At 37.2% G+C, this 13,664-nt stretch overlaps 1 long non-coding RNA gene across 1 annotated transcript in view; it reads left to right on the top strand.

Annotated features, from left to right (window-relative positions):
* Window positions 1-12,082, top strand: part of LOC110676764 — a 298,353-nt gene extending 286,271 nt beyond the window's left edge. Inside the window, exon 4 of the long non-coding RNA XR_002500700.1 lies at window positions 8,795-12,082. This is a non-coding gene — a long non-coding RNA (uncharacterized LOC110676764). The remainder of the gene's footprint in view (window positions 1-8,794) is intronic.
* Window positions 12,083-13,664: the final 1,582 nt, after the last annotated feature.

The following is a 13,664-nucleotide window of genomic DNA, read 5'->3' as shown; positions in this document are numbered from 1 at the left end:
AACTCATGAATATCTCTTCTGCTATCTGTCGAATTGAATTTCTCTCTTCAGCAAATTTCTTTATTATGGTTTGAAGAATGAGCTTTTACAATGGGATAATAAGTTTGTACCTACATTACAGTACAAGCGTGTTTGGAACATAACTCAAAGTTTCTTCATAGTAATTTCCATATAAACCTACATTGTATTTGGGCCACCTTAAATCACCACCTAGAAAGCTGCGAATTTCACAGAACACTATTTTTATAGTAAGGATAGTAAGAAACATATGTGAGATTGAATTCTCAAACATTTTTTTTAATTTTGAACCGTAATGTACATAAACACATAGATAGGCAAATTCAAACATATGTGCAAGTCGCTCTAAATCAAACAAAAAAAAAATTACTCTGGACCCCCCGACCGATTATTTTGGTTTTAGCAGCAAATGAACGCGAGAAACCTAGACTTCATTGTGGAGAAGTTTCAGACTTATCTATTTTTTTGTAATAAACTTGTTCTACGAAACACACCGTGAGTAGCGCGGGAAGTGGGTACGACAGGTAGGACATGTACTACGCACTATAAAACCTGGGTAGGACAGTCAAAGGATTATCCTACCCACGATTCAACTAAAAAAAATCAAAACAAGATCAACAGAAGGCTTGAAAAATAAATTAATGGAAGACACAATAAGATTTTTCATGGTTTCTCATGCCTAATGAAGCGTGATATGGTTTGTGCAGCATCCACAAAATATTCTGGCACGTCAGACGAACAATTGAGAATATCTTTATTGAAAATCTAGGTAAACTAACTATAAGCATTGTTACAAGAAACTTCTTTAATCGTTAGAAATACTTATGAAGCAATCTTCTATGGCATTACTGAATGAATAAAATAGCGAGAACCAACTCTGTGTATGGAACAAACTTGTGTGAGAATTGTTGGAAGTAGGGTATCCGTCCTATTATGGAGGAATTAAGCACGGTGTTGAAATTTAAATCGTATTTCAGTGTCCAAAACCTAAATATTATAGTATTTTGCAATGTGAAGTGTTAAAACTATTCTTTATCTGGAGTAAAGTGAAGTAAAAAAGTAAATTTTGGAATCAAACATACATTTTTTAACATAAATCTGAAGCTCTTCATCTGTCCTATTATTGCGGTATTTCGTCCTATTATTGCGGTATACCAAAAATCATAGATTTTATTACATTCAGTATACATTCAATGCCACACAATGTTCTAGCATTGAAAATATGCTCCCTCCATGCTAATGACATTGCACGGTACTGTCAATTTGTGTGACTTTGGACATATCTAAAAGAAAAAACTAATTCATTACTTTATGTCATGATTCGAAAACAAATCAACAGAATCGAATGATTTTCTGCCGGATTCGTCTCCTTTTCCGTCGTAGCTGCACAGTGTTAATATAAATAGACAAGGTTCTTCCATCTGAGACCACTAGCCGCTATATAAGATAATGATTTTTTGGCTTAAGTATAACCACAACTTTTCACACACTAGTTCTCACCAATCCAATGCAATTTTAAAAGATTGCTTCCTTGCGATCATCTTGTATCTTAATTTTTCAACGCATTTTTATTATGTGTTCCGATTTTCAATCAGTTTACGTGATTTTTCGGTAAAACTTTGTGTTTATTTGCAATATATTTGTAAAAAAGAGCAACTACGGGGTAAAGATAAACATAAAACTTTTGTTTGACTAAGTAAATGTATGAATGACACAAAAGTATGTCACAAAATAGTATCATAATAATATAATTAATGTTTCCAGCAATTACATTTAAAATTACTATTGAAATATCGAATTTTTGAATGTGATTTACAGATACCGCAATAATAGGCAAAAAACTATTTTCATCGTCCCATTATGGCGGTATATGCTTTTTCTCAAAAATATTGAACATTTATTCAAAATTCAATATCTATCATGTAACTACATCCATACTCAACTGATATACCTGCTGCATATTATTGGTTTGGTTCTAAGCTTAAAAAATCACGCTTATGAAAACCCCTCCGTAGATAGAGGGACTGGTTAAAAATATAGGCTTTTCTGGATGCATCATTTAAAACTGTTCTTCCAACAATCCAAATCGTATAATTTTCAAAGCATTTATCTGGTACGGCTTGGGAATACTATAAGCTTTCATCATCATCAATAATATCCATAGTAAATAGAGTTTTCGATTAACAATGAGCGTCTAATTCTTATACCGCAATAATTGGGAATACCGCAATAATGGGCAAATTACCCTAATTGATGAGATATTTTTGAAATATCCATGGAGAATTATCAGAAAATTGATGAAAAATGATTCCGCATTTTCATAGAAACTTCTGGAAGTAGTTCTTAGTTGATTCTTGAAATATGATTTGGAACTGTTGACGTTGGAATAATCGATGGAACTTATTCAACTCTCTTCGAGCACCGACAAAATTCGAAGCATTGTCGCATAGGATTATCTCAGGCCTCCCTCGCCTAGCTACGAATTGCCTGAGCGTAGCAAGAAATTCCGCGTTTGTGAGATCCATCACGTTTTCTAAATGCACCGCTTTGCAGACCAAGCACACAAGCGGACACACAGAGTATTTTTTAGGAGCTCCTTTTCGGGTGGCTGGACGCAACTCGAAAGGGGCACAATAATCAACGCCTACACGTTGAAAGGCTTGTGCTGGAGCTACTCTTTCCAACCGCAAATCTCCCATTATTTGTTCATGAGCACATGGCTTGGCCCTAAAGCATTTCATGCACTCATGCATGTTCTTCCTGGCTAGGTTTCTAACACACAGCGGTCAGAATCTCGCTATCATTAGTTGCGGTCCTCCATGCAGTAATCGATGGTGATAATCGATCAATATAAGCTTCGTAAGCGGATGATGGCTATCCAAAACCATAGGATGCCTACGGCTTCGTGACACCGGAGCGTTTTCGAGCCGCTCGCCAACGCAATGTAGACCATTGATCATTACACGATGCAGACTGTGCAGTCTCAACGATGGTCTCACTTCATTCTTAGCTGCAATATCTCACAAATCCAACGGAGAACATTCCGATTGGGCTAGCTGTACCAAGGCTAGCAGTGCTGAGTCATGCTGCTTTGCTGATAGTAACCAAGACATTCTCCATCGTCCATTCCTCGGAAAAGCAACGAATCCAAGCGGTTAGACAAACCAGAGTTAACATAGACGACTGAAGCATAAACACGTCACTAAGAGGCAATGCTTGAATAACAACAGATACCAAAGGTCTTTCCTCCAGGACCACTGAATCGAACTGTTGATCTGGCACTGACATGTTCTTTGGCCAGTATCCGATGTCCTTTTTGAGCCATTCTGGTCCACTCCACCAGAGAAAATTGTTTGAAATTTGTGATGGGGTTGCTCCTCTTGATATCATATCAGCTGGATATACCACTCTACGTTAGCACCTTTGTGCTGTATCTAAGATACACGGTTTTCTACGGAAGTTTGCCACCTTGGCGGGTGCGTTCCGTCCAAATGCAATCCATCTAGGCACATAAACTGCATCCGAATCATTGAGGTTCCTTCTAAATTGTAGCCACCTTGTGTGAAGATCATCACTAAGTAACTCATCCCACGAGTATTTCGCTTCCCGAAGCTCTTGTAGGAAAAGTTTTCCTTGGACTATGACTGGTCCAACTAGTCCATAAGGACTTAAGAGGCGTGCTTTTTCCGTCAGCACAACACGATGGGTAACAGGACCCTCAGATCTCCAACTAGGAACTCTGATCCTCAACGTATCCGTAGCTGGCTCCTACGTGAGACCCAATGTCTTCGCTGTAGCTTTTTCATCCAATTCAAGAACTTCACGGTCATCTCGTAGATTTGAAGGGCTTTCCGACAATAGTTCTGGTGTGGTGGTGTTCCATTTCCTGAGATTGAATCCTGATCCTTTCAGTAGCTCCCGAACATCTTTACATACTTGTTTTCCTTGTGCTTCTTCTTCGGTTACTGCACCCAACACTTTCCTCTCTGGATCTCTGGTAGTTGTCTCCTCGAAGAAGGTTTCGCAGGCAGACTTCTCGATGGAAAGGCAATTCTTTGTGCGGCAAGCTTCTAACTCCCAAAGCTTTGTAAGTTCGTCGAAAATATCTTTAATAGTCACAGACGATGAATTTACTGCACTGTAGCTGACGACAGGTGTTTCAGGCAACTCTCCAGCGACAATCCACCCTAGCTCCGTATTATGTAGAATCGAACCTGAGCTAGAAAGTTGTATCGATGTGTTTCTAAGGCAGATTTGATATAATCTTCAGTAGTAACAGGAACTTGACTTCGCCGGACACGTATGATGAATTTCACGACAAAACTACACAGTTCGAACAAAACGTGTAAATATCTGAGGCATATAATGCACATAATTGGAGCGTGGAATATCATGGATATTTACATGATATGTCATGTAAACTTCAATTATATGTCATGTAATCTAGCAGGGTTCTGAGTGATTACATGACATATAACACATTTTTACATGATTTCAGACTTAAATTTACATGACATCATGTTTACATCGCATAAATGAAGTTTACATGACGTGTAATCTTCATTATTTTTAACTGTGTATTGCTAGTAGTACAGCTTGTTTAGCAACAGAATGGCAACCACCAACTTCATCCACCGACAATTTTTCTGAACTCTTGTGACTTACAGTTACAATCGGCTTTCAGTATTGTTTAGGGTGTTAAAAAGTAGCATTTTTTAGTTCTATTTTGGGTGTCGTCAATATCAGAATATTTTCATTCGGCATTCATCTCATATATCATATGGATTTGTGACTTACTCAACTATCTTCTGATTCTGCATTCGTTGGGCGGTTCGAATCTAAACCAAACACGCCAGATGTCACCTGGTTTTTCAACACGGCGGATGAAGTATTCTGACAGATTGAATAACCTCACTTCCAGATACCTTGGGTATAATATAAATGGAAGCGTGAAAATTTCTAACAGCTGTACACCTGTATCACAGCCTACCTGATTGAAAATTAAAAAGTCTGTACCAAGGTATTTAGAAAAAAGGTAGTTCGATGTGTCAAATAGAGCATTCCGCCATATTGGAAAAAAGATGACAGCTGGTAGGTTTGTTATGCTCGATCAGGTCAACAAGCCATGAAATCAAAAAAAAGTCAGAGGGGGTTGTGTACAAGACACGACCGCATGACGTTAACTACGCCAAGTGATTTTCTGCTTTTGTGATTTAGTCTATTGTCATAGTTGCTATAAGTTCAAAATCTTACATACTTTCGTGACGGTCGCAACATTATAGATTTTCAATTGACACCCAGTATATTGCCGTATGACGTAGTTTACGTCAAAAGAAGAATGAGCGAAGAAACAGAAATTGGAGTCGATATCTTCCCAATTTTCGACAGTTTATCGTCAAAAATCAAAAGTTTTCTCCATTTGAGTAATTTGTTGTATAAATTTCCGACCGATTGGTGGTAAAATATTGAAAATCTACCAATAAATGGGTGAGCAACATTCAAAATCTTACATAATTTCGTGACGGTCGCAACATTTTAGATTTTCAATTGACACCTAGTATATTGCCGTAAGATGTAGTTAACGTCAAAAGTTTTTCCCCTCAATCCATTTTGTTTTGTAAAACGTCTCTTCTGCTTTTAGTTTTGAATTTTGCTCATGCGGTGCTTCTGACCAATAAAACTACTCTAAACTAGATCTTTTTAGTAGGATTGTATTGTTATTCTAAAAACAGAAAAATTAGCATTATATTCAAGATAATACTATCAAAGAACTTACTTGCGAATGATTTGAGTTGACCTTCAAATTATCAAAGCATTACGACCAATAATGAATAATCCTGTGGAATCGATAGCAACCCCAATAGGGAAAATTACATCAACATACTCGCCAGTCGTCGACTCGACAGCTGTCATTTTCAACCCCCACGTCCCAGGCATCCACTGACTGCTTAGATTGTTGTACCTTTTCCTTCAACATACCTTGGTCTACTGTGCATGGATGTCCGATCTACGTGGATGCTCTTGAAATAGTTTTGCGCTCCTGGAAAAAAAACGGTAATTTCGTCATAACGTAAAATGTTGTATGCAACTCATTATAAAACTCGATTTTTTCAGCACTCGTCGCATTTATTCAACTCGGAAAGCCTCGTTGAACGAATGTACAACTCTAAAAAATCATCATTTTGCTACTTGTTGCATAAGCAACCATCCAATCCAGCTTTTAAGCTAAATTGCTATAATATTTGAACCATCCCCATATGACATTTAGTGCAAACACTATAATTTTTTATGGCTTAATCGAAGCAAGCTTTGAGGAGACAGAAATTTCTAATGTTGACGATGTAATGTCAGAGTTCAACGGGTTTACCGCTCTTGGTATCTGAAAATCCAAACTAGAATAGATATTTGATTTTCTTATTTTTCTAATGTGCTTTACTATCTGTTTAAGGTTTATATGTATCAGTGATAAGTGCCTTATCGATGATGATTGATGATGTAATTATTAGCTACTAAATAGTTGGTTTTGAAAATAAAGACGTCATTCGGCTTTGCAATAGCCGATTTAGTAAGAAGGTCATTTGACCTACAATATGTCTGTCAAACATTTTCGAGTCGTGGGCGAATGTTCAGAAGAATATTGTCGAATGGTCAAAAATGTTACTGCATTAGCAATTCTGCTAATTCAAAACTGTTTCGTTTAACGTCTAATCTAGCGTTATGTGAGAGTCCCGTCCAAAATTCAAGTAAAGTTGTCCTGGACCTCGTGGGATTTCGCCTATAACTGTGTCGAGATTTATACTTCTCAAGACTTAATGGAAATTTTGCAAGGACCCTGTGTGAATACTTCTCAGGGTTGCGCTAGGTTCATGTTCAAGGTTCTAAAGAAATCGATATTTGTCACACGTCTATAATTCCGGCTTTCAGATGAAATCTTATCATCAGCATCGTTCTTAGATTCATATTACAAGGATGACCAAGTTCAAGCCAAATATTCGTTACATATTTAATTATAGCGGTCCTAAGAAGGGTGATTAAGGTACCTAAAATGAGATAAAACAAAAATTTAACCTTTAAATATAGCAATTATATGAAAATTAAAATACGAAAAATATCATAACAGTGAAGTAAAAATCTTTGACACATAAATCAACAAATGCGTTTCACTGCCTACTAAGACCTAACTATAAAATATGGGGACAACGAATGTCAAACTCAAATCACCCCCCGGTGTTTTATAGCCAGCGTATTTTGTATTTTTTTATAATTTTTGTAATTTTACCAGCTTATCAGTATACTTTATAACACACTGTGCCACAAAAAAATGAAATAAATAAGTTCTTATTTTGCTCTTATATACAGAGTGTGGGCTGGTTTTAGTGGGTCGTTGGTGGTGCGGCAACCCCGCACTCACTGAATTATCTTCTCAGGGGTCTGGTTTTATCAACCCTTGTAAAAAAAAACATTGAATATAATATCATTTTTCATCAAACATTAATTTTGTTCAATGTTCTTCAAAGGTTTCCGTATTGAACAAATTTGAAGCAAGATGAGTTTCTATAGTTATGTCCCCAAAGTGTATCGACGTGTTTTTGCATAGTAAAAAAACACAGGATATTGATTGGGAAGGTCGGCAAAAACGGGACTGAACGAATTGTCATTATGTACAGGACGTTTCATGGCGTTTTTCTACGGCCTACTTGATGGCAAGACAAAGTTTTCCGGGACCTGAGAGAGAGAAGTCAGCTGAAGAAGTGAATATGATTTTGACCAAAAGAAGTTCATTTGACCGTTGTGCACAACCCAAGAATTAAAGGAAGAAGTCAAAGAAGGCAAGAAAACATGCCGACTGTCAGTGAGCTGTCTCCTTTCTCTCAGGCCGGACCACTAGTACAAAATACAATGATTTTACTTCTGATTATCACTGGTGAAGCCTGGTTCACTGCTGACAAGTAATTTCTCGGCCTATCTTGATGCATGGGAAATTTCTGCAAGGAATCGATCTAGAATGCGCTTTTTTCTGATCGCAGTACGCAGTTAAAAAGAACTGTTAGTTCAAATGGGAGTCGCTGTAGAAAATTTCTACAAGGAATCGGCGAGAAATTTCTTTAGCGATTTCTTTTCAGTAGCAAATCAGGCTTGAACATGAGAGATATACGTTGAACTAGATTTTAGCTTTAAATAAATAACTGTTGAAATGCAAGCGTTTTTTTTTTTTCCTAAGCGCTTTTTCTCTCTCTCTCTCTCTTTTAAGCAGGTGAAATCAACTCACCTGTAAGAATTTTGAACTGTTTCGGCAATTGAAATGTAGTATGTTGTTAACAAAATGTTAATAAATGCTTAATTTAATTTTTCCAAATTAGGATGATAGTGTTGTCTAATAACACAAAACACCTAAATATAAGATATAAATGTAATGTTTGGACTGATACTAATAATAAAAATACTGTTGAAATGCCCATTGAACGATTCTACTCCATTAGACCGAATGCCATTCACCCAAATGCCTTCATCCCGAATCCCATATCCCCGAACAACCCATAACCCCAAATGGCATTACCCCGAATTTCATCATCGCGGGTCAATATCATTCGAAGAAATTGTTCATTCGGGGTAACAGCATTCGGTGTTAAGGAGTTCGGGGTTGTAGTACTTTCGGGTAGATATGGTAGAATCAATGACAACCTTGGAATCTATATTAAAGAATCTTTTGACAAAAGCATTTTTATCCAAACCATAATCTTCCAAATTAATACAACTTATCACTTTTCAATTTCAGGTTTGCCGCAACTCACAACCAGGTAGCAATCACTCTGCAGCATACATTCAAACTCCTTCGGTCATCTACCATGACATCGCTCTTCAAGACACTTCGGCCAACGATCACCACCACTATGAACTGCAGCAGAAGTTGGAAACCCCTTCGACACCTGAAAAAGACACGGATCATAAAATTGGACTTGAAATCAAACAATTTGTAAAAGATGCAAATACATGCAAACAAAATCAAGAAGCGAAGAAAAAGAAATGCAAAAAACGAATATGACGAAGATGAAGCAAAAGAAGACGAAGAAGAAAAAAATGCAACAATTAAGTTCCTACTCTAAAACATAGATAAAAATATACGTTATAAACGAGAGTGTACTAATGGTAACTGTAATCTTAGGTCGCTAAAATGATTAACAAAGCAAAAAAATGCGAAAAACAAATGAAAATAAACTTACACTACTGAATGTGCAATGGAGACTCCAAAGTTATAAGGGGACTCCAACGGCAACGCAGGCTTGCATCCGGGGCCTTCTCTGTCCATGGTTGGGTAGTGAAACACTGTAAAGTTTAAGAGACTGATTGGCGGCCTCGGAGGATGGAAAAGTGGATTTGAACCGTTGAGGGTACCATTTTCTGCGAATTCCCAGGCAATGCAAAGCGTTTCATCGCAGCGGCATTCAACGGAGAATCGCCGTCACAGTTTTGCGTTTGGAAAGAAGCATTGGTTGAGAGTTTGCAGGAGTAGTTGGGCCCAAAACCGGGAAAAAGAAATCCTGAAATCCAATGGGCGCATCAGTTTTGCACCTCGCTTGCTCCCACCAGGGCCGAGATCGGGCTTGCGAATAAGATGCGACAATTTCGAGAGGTTACTTATACTTGTAAAATTAAATGGTTTAGAGGTGAAAATTGTATAACTGGCAAAAGGACTATTGTATTTTGAAAGCAAGAGGGTTAAAACGAGGGAGATTTTGTAAGGGCAAAGTGTAATTTTTATTTTTACGTACTGTTGAAAAGGGCCGAACGGGATGAAATTCAAATTCGAATCCGACGCTGGAAATAGATCCTAAAATTTTGTGCATAGATGCCAAGTTGTAGAAAGCGGAAACCTATGATATTAAATATGGAAAAAGAGTAACACCTAGTATTAACTAATAATACTTAATGTAGTTGGCTTAAAGCTTTATTTTAAATAAAAATGTCATAAAACCAATAAAAAATCATAAAAATACTGAAAAATACAAAAAAAAGAGTGAATAGATGGAAGTTAACCAATTTAGTTCAGCTTAGTGTACTTTTCCACGTGCAATGTTTATACGAAAGTAATGAAATTGCGAGGTATCAACCTTAAAAAATCCTTTGATTCTGGTAAAACTCAAGTTCTTTCTCTGAAGTCGACAGGGAAAGGATTTCAAGTTTTGCTGGCTCTTGATATTCAAACAGCATTTATATATTCATATATTTGAGCATAAGAAGGTGTATGATAAAAATAAAAGTTCCTAAAAAGGTCACCCTATCGAGCAGCTAGATGCAACAGGGTGACCCGACTATTAATCTTAGTGTTTTAGAATCGATCAAGTAGAATGGAAATAATATGTATGGCATCAATCAAACTCGTGTCTCGCAGAAATTGTTCCTCCAGAAAGCGTAGCAGCGCGGTCTCGAATTTGAAATTTGTCTTGAGCACACGGTCCAAACTAAACTTCTGTAAGCTTAACAATAATATTATCAAAAAATGACGCACTCTGGACTAAACAATCATCCCTTCAAAATTGGCGAAATTCCACTGTTGAGTTCGTTCCTTTTTGGAATATCTCGAATAAATAAAAAAAAAATAAGAACAATGTACTCGCGTGAGCAACAATAATAGAGTTTAGAGAAATTCAGAATCTAAGAAACTAATTTGAGAGGGAACTTTGGGCAGATTCTAAGTAAATTTCGTTCCTACAAAACAAACAAAACATTATTGAGCGGGAAAATGAGAGAAAAAACGAAAAGACTCGACATATCATGAATGTTTAATTTTGTCCTCGCAAAATTTTTTACACATGATTGCACCCCAGACGTGCGAAGAAACTGCAGTTTTAAAGTTACTCATTATAGCTACTCACTCGAGAAAAAGGTAAAACAAAAGAAAGATCCAAACTACACAACTACTACTAATAATATAGAATAGAAGAAACAGCAAAAACTGGTATATTCATATATATCCTAACTCGATGTTTCAGCTAGTGTCCACCAGTTGTCCCCTTCCCTTTCAGAAGAAAAGAGATCAAAAGAGACAGTCAAACATTCACAGTTGACAGCTCTCCTAAGAATACGATACGGTTTTGTTTCCTGATAATAGTTGTTCTCTTGCAAACACACACACCAACATTCAGAAATGAACATAAACACAACTTTTGCATTTATAGATTTACGAACAAAATCCAAAAACTACTACAAAGTTCCTGAATGGCTGCTGCTGGGAGTCGGCCAGCCTACTTTGTTTGACCCATTTGTTTATTTGTTTTTTTTTTACATTATTCATTGTATTGCGTTGGAAATGTCAAAATGCTTCAGAACGGTTGGTCGAGGTTAACGAAACAAAACGTAAATATGTCATCGCGACCAATAGTTTTGAATTTTGACAGTTCCGACATTTTAGTTGTAAACATACACATTCAAACATGCACGTGTAGCTTGACTTCATCATGTCGATCGTGTACGATCGACAGTGTCGTAGGTGATTTTGACCTTACACGTGCTCTTCTAAGCGTTTCCTACTCAAAAACTTAAGAAAACTACGTGAAAGTTCCTAAATGAAAATGTTTTCTGTTCATCTTTCCCTTGAGCCCTTTATTAAGTTTACAATCTTTTTTTACTGTGCAATCCTACTACAACGTTGATCGACGATAGTTATCGAGCGTTTACACCGAAAAAAAAAGCATGGCATTGTAATAAACGAGTAAAAACAACAGCTAATCTACCATTTATCGTACTACAAGATGAAAACTCGCGGTTTGTGCAAGGAGGCGTCTAGCAAAACAGAAAAAAAGAATGCGCATCAATCTGTATGGACCTTTAGCGCTATCACATTTGCTAGAGTTGATTGGCAGTGAGCACACAACTACAGACAACAAGCACACCCACTCATTCGTGCAACTTATTATGATGATTATTATTATTATTATGGCAGTAATCATTATCATTGACATATATGATTATGCATCAGAACAAGAAGGCAGAACACAACACAAAACAATTGTAAAAGATATATTGTCAGATGTAAAAGTAAATGAAAATAAATAATAAAACCTTACTTGGTAGTCAAGCAAACGTTGGCGATGGACGAAGGTTGATTTGGATCCGAAATATATCTACGTACACTAGTTTCATGAAGAGTTACCAAAACGGTTTCATTTGTTTTTTTTACAGAAGAATTTTTATAAAATATTTTTTCGCGAACAATTATATTGGAATTTTAGGAAGTCATTGTTTTTTTATCTGTTCTCCAGCCGTTTCATTCAATAATTCTTCTAGCAAATGAAAAAGAAAACAATTTTCTAAGAATTTGAATAAAATTCCCCTAAAATCTCAACAACGAACTCTTCGTGTTATAAATTTAGGTATGGAATCGACCAGGTGGTCATTTTTTTGAATTTCAGACACCCCTCCCCCTCTCTGGGGGTCATTTGTACATGCATTTTTTTTATTAATGTGTATGGACCGTGGTCAATGCCATACCCCCCTCCCTTTTTCCAGGAAGGACCACCGTGGTTTATGGACGACCCCTAAGGTATACAAGTTGAGGGCAAGTTAAATTGGCTGGGGTAGGGTGAATAAGCGAAGTATTATAATGACATATTATAATGATGAGATATCTTGTTAAAATCTTTTCATATTATTTTGTCCCACCCGTTTCAACTTGCCTCGGTGTACCTTAGTTTGTCTCGAAGGGGAATCCTTCAGAAATTTATAAGAATATCTTCTTCTTCTATCTGGCGTTACGTCCCAACTGGGACAAAGCCTGCTTCTCAGATTAGTGTTCTCATGAGCATTTCCACAGTTATTAACTGAGAGCTTTCTTTGCCGATTGACCATTTTTGCGTATGGCAGGTACGAAGATACTTCTATGTCCTGGGAATCGAGAAAATTTCCTTTACGAAAAGATCCTCGACCAGTGGGATTCGAACCCACGACCCTCAGCATGGTCATGCTGAATAGCTGCGCGTTTACCGCTACGGCTATCTTGGCCGTAGAATATGCTCCTAGAATTATTTTAGAAATATAATATACTTATTCTTTTTAAGGTATCCCCTTGAATTCCCCCAAATTGTTCCAGGCAAAACTCAACAACGAATAAGTCTAGAGCACATTCAGGAATTATTCTACAGCAACTCCGCCAGGAGTTTCTTCTTCTTCTTTCTGGCTTTACGTCCCCACTGGGACAGAGCCTGCTACGCAGCTTAGTGTTCTTATGAGCACTTCCACAGTTATTAACTGAAAGCTTTCTATGCTAATGACCATTTTTTGCATGCGTATATCGTGTGGCAGGTACGAAGATACTTTATGCCCTGGGAAATCGAGAAAATTTCCAACTCGAAAAGATCCTCGACCGGTGGGATTCGAACCCACGATCCTCAGCTTGGTCTTGCTGAATAGCTGCGTGTTTACCGCTACGGCTATCTGGGCCGCCAGGAGTTTATTCAATGATTCATGCAAAAATTTCTACAAGGATGTGACGAAAACTACCCCGCTGCAAAGATGCCAGCAATAAATATCCTAACAAGTTTCCAAACATATTTCGTCTGGAACTTTCTAAACTTCTTCTGATATTCATTACAAAAATTATTTGGGGAATCATTCTGGGTATTTGTTCAGAAATCTGACCAGACATTGTG

The sequence above is a fragment of the Aedes aegypti genome, chromosome 2 (genome assembly GCF_002204515.2).
Source record: "Aedes aegypti strain LVP_AGWG chromosome 2, AaegL5.0 Primary Assembly, whole genome shotgun sequence".
NCBI lineage: Eukaryota > Metazoa > Arthropoda > Insecta > Diptera > Culicidae > Aedes > Aedes aegypti.
This window is presented reverse-complemented; position numbering and strand designations above follow the sequence as displayed.